Here is a 19,983-nt window from a genome sequence, read left to right on the forward strand (position 1 = left end):
ATTGCACCTATGTTCATCAGGGATATTGGTCTGATGTTTTCTTTCCTTGATGTGTCTTTGTCTGGTTTTGGTATCAGGGTGATATCAGTTTCATAGAATGAATTTGGAAAGGTTCCTCCTTTTCTATTTCATGGAATACTTTGAGGAGTATCGGTGTTAATTATTCTTTGAAGGTCTTGTAGAACTTGGCTGAGAATCCATTTGGTCCAGAGCTTTTCTTGATTGGTAGGCTTTTGATGGCATCTTTAATTTTATTGCTTGAGATTGATCTGTTCAAATTGTGTATGTCTGCCTGGTTCAGTTTGGGTAGGTCAGAGGTCTCTAGAAATTTGTGGATGTCTTCAAGATTTTCTATTTTATTGGAGTATAAATTTTCAAAACAGTTTCTAATTATCTTCTGTATTTCAGTAGTCTCCATCATGATATTTCCTTTTTCATCATGAATTTTAGAAATTTGAGTTTTCCCTCTTTTTCTTCTTTAGCATTGCTAAGTGTTTATTAATCTTATTTTTTTCAAAGAACCAACTTTGTTTTGTCAATTTTTTGAATTGTTTTATTTCAATTTCATTGATTTCAGCTCTGATTTTAATTATTTCCTGTCTTCTACTGCTTTTGCAGTTGATTTGTTCTTCTTTTTATAGGGCTTTGATATGTGATGTTAGGTCACTTATTCATTAACTTCTTATTTGTTAATGAGTGAAATCAATGCAATGAACTTTCCTATTAGCATTGCCTTCATTGTGTCCCAGAAATTTGGATATGTTGTATTGGTATTCTCATTTACGTCTAGGTATTTTTTATTTCATCCTTGATTTGTTCTGCTATCTATTCATCATTCAATAGTGTATTATTTAGTATCCAGCTGATAGGTTAGCTTCTATTTTTTATTTTATCAATGACTTCTAATTTCATTCCATTATGATCTGATAGAATGCAGGGTATTATCTCCAGTTTTTTGTATTTACTAAGAATTGCTTTGTGGCATAAGAATGGTCTGTTTTTGAGAAAGATTCATGTGCTGCTGAGAAGAAAGTATATTCATTTGATGATGGAGGAAATATTCTATATGTGTCTGGTAAGTCTAAATTATTGATTGTATTATTTTGTTCTATAATTTCTTTATTTAATTTTTGTTTGGAAGATCTATCCTATAGTAATAGAGGTGTATTGAAGTCACCTGGTATTACTGTGTTGTAGTCTATTTGATTTTTGAAGTTGAGAAGGGTTTGTTTGATGTACATAGATGCTGCATTGTTTTGGGCATAAATATTTATGATTGTTATGTCTTATTGATGTATAATTCCCTTAAGCAGTATGAAATGTCCTTCTCTGCCCCTTCTGATTAACTTTGGCTTGATCCAGTTTATCTAATACAAGGATAAAAGAAGCCCCTGCTTGTTTATGTTGAGCCATGTGAGTGATATGATTTTTCCCATCCTTTCACTTTCATTTTGTGGATGTCTTTGCCCTTGAGGTGAGTCTTTTGTTGGGTCTTGTTTTTCACTCCAATCTGCCAGACTATGTCTTTTGATTGATGAATTTAGGCCATTAATGTTCAAGGTTATTATTGAGATATGATTTGTGTTACCAGTTATTTTGACTTATTTCTAGTTTTTAATTTGAATTAGTTTCTCCTTTGATTGACTATTCCTTTGATGTAGTTCCTCCCTTCACTGGTTTTCTTTTTTTTTTTTTTTTTCATTTCATGTTTATGAAATAGTTTGTTGAGAATATTCTGATGTGCAGATTTTCTGGTTGTGAATTCTTTTAATTTTTGATTATCAAGGATGATTTTTATTTCATCTTTAAATCTGAAGCTTAATTTTTCTGGATATAGGATTTTTGGTTGGCATCCATTTTCTTTCAGAGTGTGGTATATGCTATTCCAGGATCTCCTGGCTTTGAGGGTCTGGGTTGAGAAATAAGCTGAGGTTTGTCTTGATTTCCCCCTATATGTAATCTGATATTTTTCTCTTGCTGTCTTTAAAATTCTATCCTTATTCTGTATGTTAGGCATTTTTATTATAATAGGCCTTGATGTGGGTCTGTTGTAATTTTGCACATTTGGGGGTCCTGTAAGTCTCTTGTATTTGATTTTACATTTTATTCTTTACATTTGGAAAATTTTCTGGTATTATTTCACTGAAAAGATTGTGCATTCTTTTGGTTTGCATCTCCATGCCTTCATCTATCCTAATTCTCAAATCTGGTATTTTTATGTTATCTCATAATTCTTGGAAGTTCTGTTTGTAGTTTCTTAACCATAGTTTCATCTCTCCATGGGCAACTCTATTTTCAAGATTATATATTTTGTCTTTATTGCCTGTCTTCCAATTGGTTTAGTCTGTTGGTGATGCTTTCTATTGAATTTTTAATTTGGTTTATTGTTTTCTTTATTTCAAAGATTTCTGTTTGTTTGTTTTTGCAGAATCTCCATCTCTTTATTGATCTTTGTGTTTGCTCTCTTATATCATCTTTTACTTTACAGATCAGTTTAGCTATGTACTCCTCTGACATTTCTTCCACTGTGGTGTCAATGGATTCCATTATTGGAGTATGTTGGTTTGTTTGAGCAATTTTTCCCCTTGCTTTTTCATGTTGTTTGCATGTCTACCCATCTAACAGTATGGATCCAAAGCAGTAGAGTTTCTACCCTGTTCACTTATAGTGTCCTTGAAGGTTTCTAGTACCTCACTGTTTAGTGGGAGACAAATAATAACAATAAACAATGCAAACCATTTATAGTATTGAACCAAATAGTTCTTACTATGATGTCTACAATGTAAATTATCACAATAAACAGAAGTAATATGACCACTTATTGCCTATAATAAAAACAGTAAGTTTGCAAAAGAATTTACATTTTCAAATGGTGGACAGGGAAAGGACAGTAGTGATATAAGATGTGATGATTATGAGGGAGTAGGAGAGAAGACAGAAGTAAAAGATCAATGGAAGAGTGAAAAAGAGAACAATAGAGATTGGCGGTTAGCAGAAGAAAATAGAGAATCAAGGGAAACAGGAATATGTAAAAACATATATATATATGTATATATATATATATATAGCAAAAATTTAAATTAAAAATTAAAATAAAAGAATACAAAACAAAACTAAAATATACTAATCAAACATCCTAGTTCACAAAAAACCAATCCAAGTTCCATGTAAAATAACTAGATTCAAAAATGCTAGAGGTAGGAAGAAAAAAAAAATAGGAAACTATAAATGTCCACGTATCATCAAGGTCACAAACAGAAAAAAAAAATTTTAAAAAGAAAAGATATCTTGGTGCAAAGTTAAAGAATTCTTTCCATTGGAGTTCAGAATATTCTCAACTTCTCTTCTCAGCAGTTTTAAGTGGGGTCTTCTGGAGTGTGATGCTGTACCCTCTAGATTGCTAGTGAGAAAGTTAATCCCATAGGCAGCATTCCTAAAGGCAGGGTTTAAGCTTAAGTGGGCTCCAGGCTCTCTGCTGAATGCCAATTGGTCTGAAAACTTTAAATCAGCACTTCTCCAGTGCCTAGTACTTGATGGTCCATGCAGAGGACTTTACCCCAGGTTTCCCTGGATTCCACTCGTGTGTTGCGGGAGCCAATTCTTAGTCCTCTATGTCACTTGCAGACCCCACATTTCCTGGTCTTGGGTTCAGTCTCCAAACAATTTCTCTCACCCCCACCCTTCCAAGTTCCCAGCCAGATGCATCTCTCCCAGCTGGTCTTGCAAGCAGTAGGATTGGAGGGAGAGGAATAGAGACGGGTGGGTTTCCTCAACCAGTTGTTCCCTGTGTAAATCTCTCTCCACATTTGATTTTCTCCTGGTCACTTAAACACACTCTATGTCCATGCAGCATGTGTTTCCTGGACCTGTATTTCCAGCCAAACTTGGATTTGCCAGGAATTGGCTTCCTCAGTTACTGGCTCCTGAACATCAACTGCAAAATGGCTCCTTCCTTTGTCCTCCACACAACACCTGGAGAGTTGGCGACTTCTTTCCCCACACACGGATATCATGCAGCCGTCTTTCAGGTTTTCTGGGCAATGTCCTTGGTCTCTAAACACCTCCATACCCAGACATGCCTGGGGCCTCACAAAAATGCAGTTCTTTTAATTCCCTTATCCCTCTACGATGCTTGTGGAGGGATCTCTCTGACTGTTGATACTGGTCTGGCTGTGGCAGTGTTGTGCCACTGGGGATTTTTTCCTTATTTTATGATATCCAACCTCCTGTGTCCCCAGTTATGCTTTGAATATCCAGTTTTAGATTCCAGTAAAGTAACCCTCCTCCCCCTTTGTTCACCCACCTTGCAGAGAAGCTGCCTGCCTGCTGTCTTGGTATCACATCATGGAGCGGCCAGGAACGTGATCTCCTCTGGTCCACCTTCTTGGGTCTCCCCTTATTTCTAGCTTTAAAGAAAGCATTTTAGATGCCAGAAGAGAATGCTTGGAATGAAACTACCCACTCTGAAATGGACCTTTTCAGGTATTCAAAGACTTCTCAAGAGTCTGTTTCTTTTTTGAACCCAGGGCTTTGTGCTTGAGAGGCAAACACTTTACCAACTGAGCTATCTCCCCAGCCCCAAGAGTCTGTTTCTTTTTCTTTTCCTTTCTTCTCCTGCCCCACTTCTTTCTTTCTTGTTAAGATCTTTACCTTGTTTTAACTTGAAAGTTTTTTTGTTTCATATAATAATAGATGAGTAGGTAGACAGGTCAGATGTTGTAGGAAGATTGGTCCCTTCATTCATCTGACGAGAATCTCAAGGGAGAAATGGGAAGGAATCCTATTAACATGAACTCGAACTTCCAAGGAGGTAAACATCAGGTAAATGTCTGTGTTCATGGCTACCACCTAGAGTAAAGCAGTAATCTTTTACAGCTGATTCTATTTCCATTGTTGCCTTCCTTTTTTTTTTTTTTTTTTTTTTTTGTGTGTGTGTGTGTGTAGCAGAAAGAAGAATTGAAAATATTTTTAAATGATATATGTTGGGCCCCTTCTTTGATTAGACTACCAGTGGTTCCAAGAGTCTGTGTTCATATAAAACTGTCTCAAAACCATGATTTATTTAAATCTATTCATTTAATACCTTTTATTTTATTAAACCATTGACTTTATGAGGATGGACAACATTTTGTTTTGTCTCTCCCTTACTATTTATTCATATAGTGCCTATGAATAATGTTATCCAATCATATGCATCTTTTTCCTCTTAAAGTTTAGCAGGAAAAATTACATTCAAAATGGAGAAAAAAATAGCAGGAAAAAAAGACACCAAACAGCTAATAACTTAAAGTGTGATATGCAATTTTAGAAAAAATATGATGTTGTGGAAGTTCATGGCAGGAATATTTAGCCAGTCTGAGAAATGGGATGTGGTCAAAATAGAATTTCCTGTGGATATGATATGTACTTTAAACCTAAAAAATGGCAGAAGCCAGAAGCTACTGGGAAGTGGAGATAGCTAAAAATGTTTCTGGAAGTGTGAAGCCATACTAACAAAAATATATTATGAATCCTAGTAATATGGCCCAGTGTCGATTGTGCTCATTGTATGAAATGAGAGTGACAATAAAACAAAGCTAAGTAGATATGAAAGATTGTATGAGTCACTCCTAAGCTCTTAAAACCATCAGAAAGTCATTGACATGTTAAAACAGGGCTTCCAGTGATCATGATAATACATTGCTGCATTGTAAGTTTTGACATGGGAGTGGGAGGAATATAAGCAAGTTAGAAAATGACCCAAGTGAGTGAGTAGGGTGATAGAATGGGCAGTGGTGGGGTCATAGAGACGAGATAAAAAATGTGAAGAATTATTAGGAGGCAGTTCAAACAAAATTTTTATTTTATTTTAATTTTTTGCAGTGCTAGGGATGGAATCCCAGGCCTCACACATGCCAGGCAAATGCTTTACCACTGAACTACATTCCCAGTCCAGCTCCAAATTTGATTTTAGACTGAAGATAAGACTGAAGGATAGGAAAGAGACAAGGGTTTCTGACTTGGGCAGCTAGTTGGAGGGTGATGTTCACTGAGGAGAGGAGCACATAGGAAGAGGGGTTAGAGGAAAGGTGAAGATAAGTTTGATTTTGGACATACTTAGCTTAAAAAAGCCCAGAAGTCACCAAAGTAGCCATTTCCAATAGATAGGAATGTACCCAAATATGAGGCTCAACAAAGAAATGTAGCTCCAGAGAGTAAGAGTAACTGTGGGAGTTGATAATATCATTGGCCAAGTATATGTGCAGCAAGAAGAGGAGGTGACCTAGGACTAAAACTTGAGGAAACATTTCACATTGAAAAGGTATTTACAACCTTTAAAATAAATTTTAGAGGAGGTTAAAATTATAGAAATAAGTGGAAGAAAGTGTTTTAAGGAGGGAGTGGTCAACAAATGGTGAAAATTCTTCAGTAGACCTATCAAAAACAAATTCACCAGTGACTTCCACAACAGTGGTTTCAGTGCCAAGATAGGGAGAAAGCAATGCTTCAGTGGTTGAAGATGAGTGGGAATGGTATTAAAATTGATGACTATTTCAAGAGACTTAGTAGAAGAGGAAGAGGAAGTAGCTGCAAGTGTGTATGCAATAGGTAATGTTTTAAAATATAAAAGATGCACAAACATGTTACATACTTATAAAAAAATGTCAGTAGAAAATGAGTGGTTGAATGTTCAAAATTTTATTCTCAAAATCCATACACTTTTCTAGTATGTGGGTAAAATCAAACATTGGAATGTTGGAAAATTGTATTGCAACAATATTCTATTTTCATGTAGTTTCTATTGTTTGTCAAATATTGTAGAGGATCTCAGTTAGGCCTAAAATTTATTTTGACTCATAATTTCCTTAATATAAACCTGTTTTGGATTTTATTATTTGCAAGATGTGAGAAATCAGACATTTTGGAACATATCCATACAGATGTTACACATTTCACGGCAAAAGCCTCTTCAACTTTCCAAGTAATAGTCCTGAGTGTATATGTTAAACAGTCAATGGGTGGAAGACTATGCAAATATCCCATAAATAAGAGTAAATAAGTTCAAGGTATAAATCAATAATGTATGTTACAATAATGAGAACAAAATTAGCCTTGACACATTCCTGGTAGGTCCAGAGAAATGTGAGCTATGTTCTGTACCACACATGAAGAATTACATTAGAATAACAAAGGATGTCATTATTGACCATAGAAAGGGCCAGGAATATGCTGTACTTGGACACATCCTGTCTCCCAGTGGGACTAGAGTAGAAAGCGAGATTTAGGAACTATCTGGAATATCAGACTGGAAAGTTAGGGACCACCAGTGAAGAACTCAAAAGGTGACAAATTCCACAGAGATGTGCATTTGATGAAGACTGGCCAATCTAGAAATACAAATCAACTCCTACACAAGCAAATAGAAACCATTGAGAACTATCATGGGATTATTGGAAAAAAGAGCAGGGTGTGGGGAGAGAGGGAAATAGTGAGGGATGGAAATAAGAGTTGAAGATCACTTTGATTTTGTTGACACTTTCTATAGATGGAGTTGTAGAAATTACTCTAAAAAATATTGAAAAATTCAAATGTTACTTTTTAATCCAATTAGAAATTGTTGTGATTGAATTTTTGTAAAGTTGAAATAAGAGATTAGTGCAGAGAGGATAAATTATAGCCCACAGGCCAAATCTCACCACTACCTATTTTTGTTAATAAAGTTTTATTAGAACACAACTTCATCCATTCATTTATATATCATCTATGGTTGTTTTTAAACTACTAGGACAGAGTTGAGGAGTTGTGACGAAGACTTTATGGTTTCTTTAAAGTTTCCTGGGCTGGGGACATAGCTCAGTTGTAGAGTGATTGCCTAACATGTGCCTGGTCCTGAGTTTGATCCCAGATTTTTATTCTATTTATGAAAACATGCTGAAGCAAAACACATACACAGAAGTTTTTATTGGTGTATATGTGTAGCTAAAAACTTGATTATCTCTCAGTCTTCTCTATGATTGCAGAAGAAACTGATGGGAAGCAATGAGAAACAGGTGATGAGTAAAGGAAAAGGTAAGGCTGGTATGGTGGCTCATGCCTGTAATCCCAAAGACTCGGGAGGATTGTAAATATGAGGCCAGACTTGGCAGTTTAGCGAGAACCTCAGCCACTTAGCAAGACCCTGCTTCAAAATAAAAAATAAAAAGGACTGGGACTGTGACTCAGTAGTACAGTGGTTCCTGGGTTCAATCCCTAGAACCAAACCAAGCCAAACCAAATCGAACAAAACAAAACAAAAAGGTCACAGTTAAGAATGTATGGAAACATCTGTTCATTAGGTCAACTGATCCTCTGAGGGAAATGTTTTAATATTCCACTCCCTTGTTCAGATGTGAGAAACACACTCACCTGTCCAAACCCAAAGAAGAGAGAGACACAAGGTACAGCAAAAAGTGAAGCTATACTTTAATGACTATCTTGCAAGATTGGGTGTCTCGGGGGAGCAGGTACACACAGATTATCCCCAAGGTCCCTCACCTGCTTCCTAATTGGCTGAGTACTATGGGGTATACAGTCTTTCCAAATGATGCTTTGGTTTTACTATCTCCTCTTGGTTTATTTAAAGAAATAGACCTTTAGATATTCTTTTGTGGCAGGAAAGCCTTCTTGGGGTGAATGCAGCTCTTACTTCTTTACCTAAATTATTATTTTTTACAGAGATTTCTATATCTGTTTGTCAGGCTGACCCCTTCCTCCACCTCCTGTTTGTCAAAGGGTTGTTCAGGTGAATGGACTTTGGATCTGTCACATCCATAGGCCATGGTACTAATGTGTAACTTCACTCTACTCTATTTCCCCTCTGCCTGCCTTTCTTATGTCCCAGTTTTACATTTAAGGATAAATACTATATTCTAAAAATGGATCACCAGACTTTCTATTTCTCACACCAGATAACTCACAAATTAGTGGTTTGAAGGACTTAAATCAAGTCAAATTAAATGGAATATATTCTATTTTGTTCTCTTGCCCTCATCAAGTATTAATTCTTTCCCTTCACCCCCTCTTTGTGGTGCTGGGAATTGAACCCAGGGCCTTGTACATGCTAGGCAAGGGCTCTACCTCTGAGCTACTTCCCCTCCCCGTTCTTTATAAAGAACGAAGCAAACGTTAGAGGAAGAAAATATGGTACAAACTGAATGGCATTTCTCTATTTGGGTTTTAAATAAAAGTCCTCCAAATAAGAACTAGAATGTTATTTCCTTTTATTTCTTCTCTCAAATGAGGGCTACCTCATTTCCATTTTCATTAGAAATTTTTTTCTGTGTTAGATTATAGTCAAATTTGATAAGTGACATTGGAATAATTTTTATTTTCTTTTCTTTGGCAAAATAGATATCAAATGCTTAAAACAATACATATTCTTTGGCCCAGTAGTTCCTTTATTTCAAAAATTATCCTAAAAATTATTAAGGATACAACCAATTATTTAAATACAGAACATATAACATAGAATTCCTTATAACACCTAAATGTAAAAAATTTCTAAATGACCAGTAGTAGAGGATTTTGTTAAATAAATTATGGTGTGTGCATTAAATGACATATCACAGCAATTGAAACGATACTGTAGGAAAATAAATCTTACATGGAGAATGTTCATAATCTAATTTGAATGAAAAAAAACAGGTTGCAACATGTTATGTAAATTTTTGTCTACATTTTATTTAGTCACATCTTTATGCCTACATTCCATTTTTTAATTCATATATTGTTTAATGTAGAAATATATACATCAAGTAGTGACAATTTTAACAGTGGAATTCCAGATATTTTTAATTTATTTTTTTCCTGAATGAATGTCTTACTTTTTAATATAATAATATTATTTTGCATCGTATTAAAGGGTACTATCCAATATTTAAACGTAGAAATAAAATTGCAACAAATTTCAACTTGAATAGTGTTTAGTCATTATTTAACTTTTCACTTAAAATATTTTGGGGGGTATTTTGAAACGTTTCTGAAATGAAAGTGAAACTGTCTTTGAATTAGACATTATGTCTGAGAAATAACCTCAGACCTCACTTGATTTTAAGTGTCCAGTCTGGGAAATGACCCAGGGCATTGAACTAGATGAACTTTGAAGTTTGTTTCTAGTCTCATAATTCATGAGAAGCGCCTGAGGATATGGACCTCAGGTCCTAAGCAACATCACTCTTCAGACTTTGCTTTTAGAAGTCTGTAGATTCTGGTTAGTATAATCATGTGGCTTAAAACCTCAATTCTGCCAGTCAACATTTGAGTTTAAAGATGATCATTTGTCAAACTTATTAGTGAGAAATAAGTTAAATTAGCTTAGTAAAGGCCATTATCTGGTCCTTTGGTTCATAGAGTGCTCATATGATTGCACAGTTGGAATCCAGGGCTTCCTTCTGAAAGAATCAAGCCCATGTTTACATACTTATATATATATTTTAATATGCATTGTCAACCACTTATTAGTATAAATCGCCAAGATTTATATTTTGGTGCACTTGTAAACTGATCAACTTGTTAAACAACTTCGCTTTGAATAGATGGCCTAATTTTGGAGTACTTCTGATTGAACATTGAATAAAAGGGCCTTGGGATTCCTATCTGCTTTAATAAACTTTAGGGATATGGTGCTTATAAAATGTGGTGGGACAAAGATCTAAATTTCATCCTCTCCACTTAACGCTAAAATTAATAATATTTTATTGTTCCTAAAATTATATATACCGATTTAATTTGAAATTTTTATAATGGGACATTTTAGTTATTTGGAGAATATAATTACCTGCAATTAGTATATATGTTTTTTAGTAAACAATTCTTTCTCAAAGGCTATTGGGCACAGTAAACTGCCATTTTGAGTAGTGAAAGCAATGGAGCATGTTTTTGTACTATTTTTGATAGTGCTGATTTGAATTAGAGTAAATTGTCAGTAGAGAGAACACATACTAGTTTGATTCGACATGTTCTCACATTTGAAATGTGCATGTTTTTAATTATTAAAAGGCCCAAGTTGCTAGTTGCATTTGAAAATATTGGGGGAAGTGTTAAGATGATAATTTTTACTGTAGAGGAAGGCACCAGGTTCATTCCCAAGAATATATTGGCATTCACTAATTAGAAGTTCCAATCAACATAAACATTCAAAATCACTACCAATAATTTTTTTAAAAGCCTCAAATTAACCTTAAAGGCTGAAGCAAAGATTTATATGGCTAAGCATTTATTTTCTTCGATGCTTTAATCTTTTGGTTCACAGCGATGTGATAGAAATAGTTTTTCTAGTAGGTTGTCAGAATTTTTGTGTTGCTTTAATAAAGTTGTTTGCGTACTGCTGGGGCTAGATTTTAAATCTGCATTTCAGACCTATTTTCTTCCAGAGTCTGAAATTTGGGGGCTAATGTGAGACACTGTGTGTGTGTGTGTGTGTGTGTGTGTGTGTGTGTGTATTTTTTTAATTTGGGCAGTCAAGAAAAAATTGCAATTTATTAAGATTCAACAAAGCATTGTACTACTGAAAGCAACTTTTGGTGCAAGTTCTTCAACAATCACATCCTAGGAGGAAAAACATTAAGAGCCACAAACTTGTTTTTTAATCTCTGTTACAGCAGAGTTATAGACATCTTATATTCAAAATAAAAGGTCAAAAAAAATGAAAAAAAAAAAACCCCACCAACCCTCAAATAAACAGATTTTTTCTTCCATTCCCCAAATTTAAAACATTGGAAGTTTTCTCTGCAACTCAGGGCTAAATGGCAGTGCTACAGCTGTATGTCTGAGTGCACAGGCACATATGCATGTATATTTGATGTGCATATCAAATATGTAGGATGCATGTAATGGCAATGAGATGCTCACTCTGAGGATGGCATATATTTTAAAAATGTAAAAGCTATATTCTTAAGGATGTTTTGACCTTGAAAGGGTCTTTTTCATTATTGAAAAGTATCTCGCAAAGATGATGAATTAACAAGGGCAAACCTTAACACTCAAGATACTGCAGAAGTGAGTGGCTGGTGGATGGTTCTGAAAATGTAGTGTAAAATCTGTGATCATTCATTTGAGAAGACAGATATACTCAGTGTGTGTGTAAAATTGAAGCCTAAGATAGGAGAGGACTAGAACAATGAATATCATTGCCCTAGGGACAGATCATTGCTGGTCCTGATGCTTACAAGGCAGGATAACCAGAGTCAGCTAAGTCAGGGAACCCTAGCAGAAGTAGAGAGCAGATAGTAATGCTGCAGTCAGGCTGGAGGGACTCCAAAAGATATCCATCTGTCCTTCTCACATCTGCCATGTTCCACAGTGGCAGAATTATAAATAGTCAAGGAAATTTTGGAACATTTTAGAAAAGAATAGGGATCAAAGAGTACAACTGGGTACTTGCAAGAAGACTGACAAAGTGGGAGTGTGGTGGATGCTCTTGGCTTCTGAGATCCCATTTACCAGCCAGTGCACCTATCATTCGGTTGCTTTAATACTGGCTAATAACAACTCAAACTAGGATTGCCCTTCCTTTGAAGAATTGCTCTTGGCAGGACCTGCCTGCTTGGGAAGTACCTAGCTAGCTCTTCTCTCTCTGTGAAGATAAGGAAAGCTGGCCGTTGGCCTCTGGGTCAGTCTGTCTGTGGTGTGATTGTGTTCTAGTGTTTTCCAAAGAGATCAGACTGAAAATAATTTCCAGCTGTCTTCATTCTTGTTTTGCTTCTTTTCCTTTAGCTGCCTTGGAGATTTAGAGATGTGATACCACAATGAAGATTCACACTAGTCATATATTTGTTTTGCTTCCTGTCAGCCTGCATCACTGATGAGAACCAAGAAGTCATGATTCCTTTCACCAGGGCCAACTATGACAGTCATCCAATTGCTGTCTTTCTCCAGGGAAGAGGTGGCAGAGCTTCATCTCAGGGCTACAAGACACCATGTCCTGGCTCAGCAAGGCTGTATACACCATGCTGTCCAGCCCCTCGGAATGTCTCCCTCCCTGGGATCCCAAGGACTACCCTGCCTAGGGATGAAATTTACAGAATCAATGTGGGTGCCTGGGCAGTGTTCTGTAAGCCCTATCCTGAGAACACTGAAGTACAAAACTTGACCAAAGAATACATGAAAAGGTTGGCTGCAGAGCCTAGTTGGTAGATTCTTTTTTTTTTTTTTTCTTTCTTTTTTTTTATTGTAAACAAATGGGATACATGTTGTTTCTCTGTTTGTACATGGCGTAAAGGCATACCATTTGTGTAATCATAAATTTACATACAGTAATGTTGTTTGATTCATTCTGTTATTTTTTCCCTTCCCCCCACCCCTCCCACCCCTCTTTACCCTCTATACAGTACTTTCTTCCTCCATACTTGCCCCCCTCCCTAACCCTAACTCTAACCCTAACATTAACCCTTCCCTCCCCCCCTTTATGTGTCATCCTCCACTTATTAGCGATATCATTCATCCTTTGGCTTTTTGAGATTGGCTTATCTCACTTAGCATGATATTCTCCAATTTCATCCATTTGCCTGCAAATGCCATAATTTTGTCATTCTTTATGGCTGAGTAATATTCCATTGTGTATATATACCACAGTTTCTTTATCCACTCATCAATTGAAGGGCATCTAGGTTGGTTCCATAGTCTGGCTATTGTGAATTGAGCAGCTATGAACATTGATGTGGCTGTGTCTCTGTAGTATGCTGATTTTAAGTCCTTTGGGTATAGGCCAAGGAGTGGGATAGCTGGGTCAAATGGAGGGTCCATTCCAAGTTTTCTAAGGAATCTCCACACTGCTTTCCAGAGTGGCTGCACTAATTTGCAGCCCCACCAGCAGTGTATGAGTGTACCTTTCTCCCCACATCCTCGCCAACACCTGTTGCTTGTATTTTTGATAATCGCCATTCTAATTGGGGTGAGATGGAATCTTAGGGTGGTTTTGATTTGCATTTCTCTTATTACTAGAGATGTTGAACATTTTTTCATATGTTTATTGATTGCTTGCACATCTTCTTCTGTGAAGTGTCTGTTCATTTCCTTAGCCCATTTGTCGATTGGATTATTTGTATTCTTGGTGTAGAGTTTTTTGAGTTCTTTATAGATTCTGGAGATTAGTGCTCTATCTGAAGTATGATTGGCAAAGATATTCTCCCACTCTGTAGGCTCTTTCTTCACATTACTGATAGTTTCCTTTGCTGAGAGAAAGCTTTTTAGTTTGAATCTATCCCAGTTATTGATTCTTGCTTTTATTTCTTGTGCTATGGGAGTCCTGTTGAGGAAGTCTGGTCCTAGCCCGACATGTTGAAGATCGGGACCTACTTTTTCTTCTATAATCTGCAGAGACTCTGGTCTGATTCCAAGGTCCTTAATCCATTTTGAGTTGAGTTTTGTGCAGGGTGAGAGATAGGGGTTTAGTTTCATTCTGTTGCATATGGATTTCCAATTCTCCCAGCACCATTTGTTGAAGAGGCTATCTTTTCTCCATTGCATATTTTTGGCGCCTTTGTCTAGTATTAGAAAGTTGTATTTATTTGGGTTTGTGTCCGTGTCCTCTATTCTGTACCATTGATCTACCTATCTATTTTGGTACCAGTACCATGCCGTCTTTGTTACTATTGCGTTGTAATAAAGTTGAAGTTTGGGTATTGCGATACTCCCTGCTTCATTTTTCCTGCGAAGGATTGCTTTAGCTATTCTGGGTTTCTTATTCTTCCAGATGAATTTCATGATTGCTTGCTCTATTTCTGTAAGGTACGTCATTGGAATTTTAATTGGGATTGCATTGAATCTGTATAACACTTTTGGTAGTATGGCCATTTTGACAATATTAATTCGGCCTATCCAAGAACATGGGAGATCTTTCCATCTTATAAGGTTTTCTTCGATTTCTTTCTTTAGTGTTCTGTAGTTCTCATTGTAGAGGTCTTTCACCTCTTTTGTGAGATTGATTCCCAAGTATTTTATTTTTTTCGATGCTATGGTGAATGGGGTAGTTTTCATAATTTCTCTTTCTGAGGACTCATCACTTATGTATAAAAATGCATTGGATTTATGAGCATTGATCTTGTAACCTGCCACTTTACTGAATTCACTTATGAGTTCTAACAGTTTTCTGGTGGAATTTCCTGGTTCCTCTAAGTATATAATCATATCATCCGCAAATAGGGATAGTTTGAGTTCTTCTTTTCCTATTCGTATTCCTTTAATTTCCTTGGTCTGTCTAATTGCTCTGGCTAGAGTCTCAAGAACCATATTGAATAGGAGTGGTGAGAGAGGGCATCCCTGTCTTGTTCCAGTTTTTAGGGGGAATGCTTTCAGTTTTTCACCATTTAGAATGATATTAGCCATGGGCTTAGCATAGATGGCCTTTACAATGTTAAGGAATGTTCCCACTAACCCTATTTTTTCTAGTGTTTTGAGCATGAAGAGGTGTTGTATTTTATCAAATGCTTTTTCTGCATCTATTGAAATAATCATGTGATTCTTGACTTTAAGTCTATTGATATGGTGAATTACATTTATTGATTTCCGGATGTTGAACCAACCTTGCATCCCTGGGATAAAACCCACTTGATCGTGGTGCACTATCTTTTTAATATATTTTTGTATGCGATTTGCTAAAATTTTATTGAGAATTTTTGCGTCAATGTTCATTAATGATATCGGTCTGAAATTTTCTTTCCTCGATTTGTCTCTGTCTGGCTTGGGTATCAGGGTAATATTGGTTTCATAGAATGAGTTTGGGAGGGTACCCTCCTCTTCTATTTCATGGAATACTTTGAGAAGTATTGGAATGAGCTCTTCTTTAAAGATTTTGTAGAACTCGAATGAGAACCCATCTGGTCCTGGACTTTTCTTTCTTGGTAGGCTTTTGATGACCTCTTCTACTTCATTACTTGAAATTGTTCTATTTAAATTGTGTATGTCCTCCTTGTTCAATTTAGGCAATTCATATGTCTCTAGAAACCTGTTGATGTCTTCGAAATTTTCTATTTGGTTAGAATATAGATTTTCAAAATAGCTTCTAATTATGTTTTGTATTTCAATTGTGTCTGTTGTGATATTTCCTTGTTCATTCCGAATTTTGGTGATTTGGGTTTTCTCTCGTCTTCTCTTTGTTAGAGTGGCTAAGGGTTTATCAATTTTGTTTATTTTTTCAAAGAACCAACTATTTATTTTGTCAATTTTTTGTATAGTTTCTTTTGTTTCAATTTCGTTGATTTCAGCTCTGAGTTTAACTATTTCCTGTCTTCTACTACTTTTGGTGTTGGTCTGTTCTTCTTTTTCTAGGGCTTTGAGCTGAAGTGTTAGGTTGTTTATTTGTTGATTTTTACTTCTTTTATTGAATGCGCTCCATGAAATAAATTTTCCTCTAAGTACTGCTTTCATAGTGTCCCAAAGATTTTGATATGATGTTTCTTTGTTCTCATTTACCTCTAATAATTTTTTAATTTCCTTCCTAATATCTTCTGTTATCCATTCATCATATAATAGCATATTGTTTAATCTCCAGGTGTTGGAGTAGCTTCTGTTTTTTACTCTTTCATTTATTTCTAACTTCAATCCATTATGATCTGATAGAATACAAGGTAGTGTCTCTATCTTCTTGTATTTGCTTACATTAGCTTTGTGGCATAATATATGGTCTATTTTAGAGAAGGATCCATGTGCTGCTGAGAAGAAAGTGTATTCGCTCTTGGTTGGATGGTATATTCTATAAATGTCCGTTAAGTCTAAATTATTGTGTTATTGAGATCTATGGTTTCTTTGTTCAATTTTTGTTTGGAAGATCTGTCCAGTGGTGAGAGAGGCGTTTTAAAATCACGTAGTATTATTGTGTTATGGTCTATTTGGTTTCTGAAATTGAGAAGGATTTGTTTGACATACATGGATGAGCCACTGTTTGGGGCATAGATGTTTATGATTGTTATGTCTTGCTGATTTATGGTTCCCTTAAGCAGTATGTAATGTCCTTCTTTATCCCTTCTGACTAGTTTTGACTTGAAGTCCACATTATCTGAAATGAGGATGGATACCCCAGCTTTTTTGCTGAGTCCATGTGCATGGTATGTTTTCCCCCATCCTTTCACCTTTAGTCTATGGGTATCTCTTTCTACGAGGTGAGTCTCTTGCAGGCAACATATTGTTGGATCTTTCTTTTTGATCCTATCTGCCAGTCTATGTCTTTTGATTGATGAGTTCAGGCCATTAATATTCAGGGTTATTATTGAGATATGATTAGTATTCCTGGTCATTTGGTTCATTTTATTTATTTATTTATTTATTTATTTATTTATTTATTTATTTATTTTGAGACGACTTGGTTCTTCCTTTATTTGACAATTCCTTTAGGATAGTTCCTCCCATTGCTGATTTGTTTCTTTGTTTTTCATCTCTTCCTCATGGAATATTTTGCTGAGAATGTTCTGTAATGCTGGCTTTCTTTTTGTAAATTCTTTTAGCTTTTGTTTATCATGGAAGGATTTTATTTCATCATCAAATTTGAAGGTAAGTTTTGCTGGGTATAAGATTCTTGGTTGGCATCCATTTTCTTTCAGGGCTTGAAAAATGTTGTTCCAGGCCCTTCTAGCTTTTAGGGTCTGGATTGAAAAATCTGCTGATATCCGTATTGGTTTCCCCCTGAATGTAATTTGATTCCTCTCTCTTGCGGCCTTTAAAATTCTGTCTTTATTTTGTATGTTGGGCATTTTCATTATAATGTGCCTTGGCGTGGGTCTGTTGTAATTTTGTATATTTGGAGTCCTATAAGCCTCTTGTACTTGATCTTCCATTTCATTCTTCAGATTTGGGAAATTTTCTGATAGTATTTCATTGAATAGATTGTTCATTCCTTTGGTCTGTTTCTCTAAGCCTTCCTCAATTCCAATAATTCTTAAATTTGGCCTCTTCATGATATCCCATAGTTCTTGGAGATTCTGTTCATGATTTCTTACCATCTTCTCTGTTTGTTCAACTTTGTTTTCAAGGTTAAATATTTTATCTTCAATGTCTGATGTTCTGTCTTCCAGGTGTTCTATTCTATTGGTTATGCTTTCTATGGAGTTCTTAATTTGGTTTATTGTTTCCTTCATTTCAAGGATTTCTGTTTGTTTTTTTTTCAATATCTCTAACTATTGAAATGATCTTTTGCTTCCTGTATTTGCTCTTTTAACTGTCGATTGGTGTGATCATTCAGTGCCTGCATTTGCTCTTGCATCTCGTCATTTGCTTCCCTGAGCATTTTAATTATGTACATTCTGAACTCCCTTTCTGTCATTTCTTCTGCCATGCTGTCGTTGGGTTTCATTGATGTAACATCTAGATTTGTTTGCAGCATTTTCTTTCCTTGTTTTCTCATATTGTTCAGGTATCAGTTGACCGCTGTGATATTGCAGATTTCCTCTATTGTCTTATAATATCCCTGAAGATTTCTATTATATCCCCTCTTAGTCTTCAGTAGCCTGAAGTCTTGGAGGAAGTTGATAATGCAGTGCTCCACAAGGGAGCTGACTCCCTAGGGGTGGTGGCCTTCCGGTGGGGTATATTCCCTGCTAGTGGGCAGAGGTACCTTCACTTGCTAATGAATGGTCATCCAAAAGGGAAGTAGGATGTGGGCTGATGCAAGACCAGTTTGGGCCTGTGTCTCTGATTTTACAGTCCTTTTGGGAGAACCTCACCCGACAGGGAGGAGTCACCTGGTGGGGAGGTCTCGCTGGTCGGTTTTCCTCCCAGAGGTTCCGTTCAATTCACAACTACCCCCTGGGCTGGGCAGCCTTCTTCTGCAATGTTCCCAGGGACCCGGACCTACCTCCTGGGCCTGGAAGCCTCACCCTTCGCAAACGAATCTCCTTAGGCTGCCTCTCCTCAGAGAAGCTGCCTGCAGTCCTGGAGCCTTCGCTCCGCCCCTCAGTTTGTCTGTGGGGCTCTTCCACCAAGAAGCCGTCTAGGACCCTGCTCTGCACTTTTCACCTGGCTATGCGGCCCCTCCTCTGAGCAGCCACCTGGAGCCCCTTACAATCGCTCCGAGTCCCAGTGACCCGCCACACGCCTTTTCCTCCGGCAGCCACCTGTTGTTCCGTGCGGTCGCTCTAAGTCCAAGTGACCCACCACGCACCTCTTTCTCCACCAGGCAGTCACCCAGAGATCTGGTGCGTCACGAGTCCCAAGAACTCACTGTGCACCTTCTTGTCCCGACTGCCACCCGTAGCCCTGGTGCAGTCACTTCGAGCCCAAGCACCCCGCCGCGCTCCTCCTCCTTCTCCAGACAACCCCCCTGTGTTCAGGAGCGGATGCTTTGGGACCAAACCACTCACCACACTGTTCCACCGGATAGCCGCCCAGAGCCCTGGCACAGCTGCTCCAATTCCAAGTGACGTGCCGAGCCCATATTTCTCCTTCTCCTCTGGGCAGCCCCCCAGCTGCTTTGAGTTGGTCCCAAGTCTCTCAACATCTCCTCTTCTTGTGTCCTGAGTCCACACTGCTCCTCCGGATAGCCGCCCGGAGCCCTGGCACAGCTGCTCCAAGACCAAGCGACGTGCCGAGCCCGTATTTCTCCTTCTCCTCTGGGCAGCCCCCTGTGTTCAGGGGTGGTCGCTTTCAGTCCAAACAGCTCACCAAGCACCTACTCCTATGGCAGCCTCCCAGAGCCCGGGTGGGTTGCGCCGAGTCCAAACGCTGTGGTGAACAGCCACCTCTCCAATGCTCCCAGTTGTCTGCGATCACTGCTCCAGCGGGGGGAGGGGCGCCTCGCCGGCAGCTCTACTTCGCAAAGATCCCTGCTTTCGGGGCTACCGCCCCGTCCGGGACTCCTGCCCCGTCCAGGACGCCTGCCCAGTGGGAGGCACTCACCCGGCTGCTTTGAGTTGGTCCCAAGTCTCTCTATATCTCCTCTTCTTGAGTCCTGAGTCCTGGAGCAACACGAAAAGCAGCCACCCTCTAGTCCGCCATCTTGAATCCCCGGTAGATTCTTATCCTTTCCTTCTTTCTCTA

At 37.5% G+C, this 19,983-nt stretch overlaps 1 long non-coding RNA gene across 2 annotated transcripts; it reads left to right on the forward strand.

The window, feature by feature from the left end:
- The first annotated feature begins 651 nt into the window (after window positions 1-651).
- Window positions 652-13,159, forward strand: LOC306660686. Of its 2 annotated transcripts, none has more exons than XR_013763715.1 (3): window positions 652-1,075; window positions 4,311-4,827; window positions 12,752-13,159. It is a non-coding gene; the product is annotated as an uncharacterized lncRNA (long non-coding RNA). The 2 variants fall into 2 exon arrangements; XR_013763716.1 differs by having other exon boundaries at window positions 653-1,075; window positions 4,311-4,482; window positions 12,733-13,159.
- The last annotated feature ends 6,824 nt before the right edge of the window (window positions 13,160-19,983 follow it).

The sequence above is a fragment of the Sciurus vulgaris genome (assembly GCF_902686455.1).
Source record: "Sciurus vulgaris genome assembly, chromosome: 5".
NCBI classification, from domain to species: domain Eukaryota; kingdom Metazoa; phylum Chordata; class Mammalia; order Rodentia; family Sciuridae; genus Sciurus; species Sciurus vulgaris.